This window comes from Arvicanthis niloticus, chromosome 25, assembly GCF_011762505.2.
Source record: "Arvicanthis niloticus isolate mArvNil1 chromosome 25, mArvNil1.pat.X, whole genome shotgun sequence".
In the NCBI taxonomy this organism is placed as follows: Eukaryota; Metazoa; Chordata; class Mammalia; order Rodentia; family Muridae; genus Arvicanthis; species Arvicanthis niloticus.
This window is the reverse complement of record NC_133433.1, coordinates 11,536,929-11,540,460: the sequence shown is the minus strand read 5'-3', so window position 1 is coordinate 11,540,460 and position 3,532 is coordinate 11,536,929. Positions and strand designations below refer to the sequence as shown.

Genomic DNA, 3,532 nt, shown 5'->3' with positions numbered 1-3,532 from the left:
AGTTGGTGAAAATATTTCCCCATTCTGTAGGCCACCATTTTGTTCTACTTTTGGCGCCCGTTGCCTTACAGAAGCTTTTCACTTTCCTGAGGTCCCATTTATTAATTGTCAATACCTATGCAATTGGTGTTTTATTCAGGAAGTTGTCTCCTGTGCCAATGCATTCAAGGCTATTCCTCACTTTCTCTTCCATCAGATTTGGTGTATCTTGTTTTATGTTAGGTTTTTGATCCACTTGGACTTGAGTTGTATGTAGGGTGATAGACATAAGAAACAAACTTTGTAAAAAAAAAAAAAAACAAACTTTGTATGGGAAGTATGGTATGGTGGTGGTGGTGGTGGTGTGGTGGTGGTGGTGGTGGTGTGTGTGTGTGTGTGTATGAGAGAGAGAGAGAGAGAGAGAGAGAGAGAGAGAGAGAGAGAGAGAGAGAAAAGAAAGATATGTATGCAGTGTCTGATGTAGCAATGTAGCCCAGGGTGGCCTAGAATGCGCTTTGTAGTCAAGGATGACTGTGAACATAAAAATATTATGTTAGAAAAAGACATCATTTTTCTAATATAATATTTTTATTGATTATTTGGGAATTTTGTACAATGCGCCTTGATCACACTAGCTTCTCATTCTTTCAAGGTCCACCCTCCTATCCTTGTGCCCTTCCCCCAAAAGAAAAAAAATACACCATATCCAATTCGTGTTGGCAGTATAACCGCTGGAGCTCAGTCAGACTCCTAATGGCTAGGCCCTTAAATATTATGGAGTTATCCCCCACTTCCCTTTCCCTTCCCAGAAGCCATCAACTGTGAAGAGCTACACTTCACCATCGTTATCACAAATTTTAAGGATTTTCTTCAGGGCTTCCTGTCTGTATTGTTTCCTTTTGGGGCCATGGGTGGAGGTTGTCACAGAAGCCATAATTGTCTCTCATTCTCTATCATGAGTCTGCAGTCATTGATATCTCTGCAAAAGAAGCTTCCTTGCCTATAACCACTAGCAGCAGCAAGGATCGTGGACTTCTGCACAGCTTCTGGTGGCAGCAAGGACCAGGGACAGTAACACAGCTTCAGGCCAAAGCACAGATCACGGATATCAACATGATCTCCCAAGGCAGCACTTATCACAGACATCAGCCTCTAGCAGCAGTACAGACCCTAGACATTAACAACATCTACGGACATCTACACGCTTCAAGTCACAGCATGGATCACAGACACCAATATGGTCTTGGGTGGAAGCACAGATCATGGAAGTCTTTTGAGGCAGCTTAATTCAGAAAATGAACCATTCTTTATCTCAGATATCTTGTTTAGAGCCAGGTGACTGTGTAGCTGGGCAGTGTTTTCTGGGGCAGAGCTTCATGAGCTGTAGGTTGCTGCACACCACCCCGCTGGCCCTCTTTGGCCCTACCAGTCTGTTCCACCAGCTTTCCTACATCTTCATCGCACCTTCATCCATCAAAGTGGCATTGCAAACTATTGTGTATCTATATATCTCTATCTATCTATCTATCTATATGTATTATACATACATTATTTACATTATATAGTATGTTTTACTATTGTATAAGACTATGTTATATAAATAACATAAATATATTTATTATATTATTATATAAATAACATATATTTGTATATATTATATATAAACATATTTATATATTTACCCAAACAGCTTTACATACAAATACTTACTGCATTATCATTGGTCTGGTTCAAGGTTTCTGGTTTTTGAAGCACCATAAATACTGGACTATTTCTGGGACTCATCTAGGATATCCTTCTGTTGCCCAAAGTCAGGGTGATCTTGTGTCTGGGCAGTGGTTAAGGGGTAGGGTCTATGTGAGTTCCAGGCTGCTGCACACTCTACTCTTGTATGCCCTGCTGGCTCACAATGCATGGCCATTGTCCTCCCCCCAACAGGTGAGCAGAAAGAGCTGGAGCAGCAGAGGCAGCTCCATGTTGTTGACTAGTCCAAGGAGCCGAGCCTCCTGGTGAGCCTAGGACTGGTCCTGCTCAGCAAGAACGTGCTTCTTTGTCTGCTGCAGTTGCAGCATAGTTATCTATACATCTTTAGTTTCATTTCTGTGTGTGTGTGCGTGTGGCTCTGATTCCCCGTTCTATCTTTTGTTCCCCAGTTTTATGAGACCACTTTAAAAGCATCTTCCCACAAAACTTATCTTGTTGTTGCTGTTTTTCCTGAGATACTGTGCACTCTGCAGACCCATCTTCCCCTGCTGCATCTCCCTCAATCCTCCATGGCTCTCTCAGGCTCCTTGGAGCATCTCTGAGGTCTCTCAGGTAAGGTCCCCCAGGTATCGGTGGCCACTGCCACCTTGACTCTCTTCAGCGCACAGTCTTGAACTTTCAATCCTCCTGCCTCCGTCTTTCAAGTGCTATGATTACAGGCATGTGCTTACCCCACCATTTTATGTGGTGCTGAGGCTTGAACCCAGGCCCATGTGAGCACCCCGCACATTCCCAACTGATACACCCCACCAGTTCTCCCTCACATTGTTTTCTTTCTGAGAATCCTATAGCTTTCATTGATGAGTTGAAGGCTGTCTGACCCTAGAAAAATTATAAATTTCTACTTTGAAAATGTCTGGGTTCTTCCGGTGGTGGGTCGGTGGTTTATCCTGTGCGGGGCAAAATGGAGCTCAAGGCCGTGAGTAGGTATACCAGCCCAGTGAACCCGGCTGTCTTCCCTCACCTGACTGTGGTACTTCTGGCCATCGGCATGTTCTTCACTGCCTGGTTCTTCGTTTACGAGGTCACCTCTACCAAGTACACCCGTGACATTTACAAAGAGCTCCTCATCTCCTTGGTGGCCTCGCTTTTCATGGGCTTTGGAGACCTCATCCTTCTGCTCTGGATTGGCATCTACGTATGGGTCTCCAAGGGTACCCACCAGGCAGCTCACCAAGTCTCTGCTTTTGTAAATTAATTTTTTTTTACCATTGCTACATATCCCACTGCTGTTTACAATAAAGGCGGATGTGTGACAAAAAAAAAAAAAAAAAAAAAAACCTCTGCATGTAGTCTTTACTTGACAGGGAAAGAAAAGCGTTGTTGTTTTTTTAATTCTTCCTTTATGTTAAAAAGTGAATATGAAGGCGTTAAGAGGCTATGGAGATGGCTCGGTCAGGAAAGTATTGATGGCAGAAACCTGCAGTTGACTATAGCTCCAGGTTCAGCAAGAGAGCCTGGCTCCAAAACAACAACAACAACAAAGTGGGAAGGAAAGTAACTGAGAACACACACACACACACACACACACACACACACACACACACACACACACACAGAGTTGTGAAAAGCAAAAATGGACAAGGTATAATCTTTGTCTTTAGAGATGGGAATAGATGAACTTTTTAAGCTTCCGGTTAGACTTAGTTTTGTGAAAATGGGATCAGAGAAGATGAGTCAGGAATCATTAATATTTTAAGAATGTTTCAAGAATTTCAACTCAGAACAAATGATTTCTGATTTTAAATAGGGATAAATGGATTAATGGATCAGTGGCAGTGTATATGGC

General features: G+C 42.8%; 1 pseudogene; it reads left to right on the top strand.

The window, feature by feature from the left end:
* Window positions 1-1,584: 1,584 nt before the first annotated feature.
* LOC143438481 (dolichyl-diphosphooligosaccharide--protein glycosyltransferase subunit TMEM258 pseudogene) lies at window positions 1,585-3,003 on the top strand (annotated as a pseudogene).
* The last annotated feature ends 529 nt before the right edge of the window (window positions 3,004-3,532 follow it).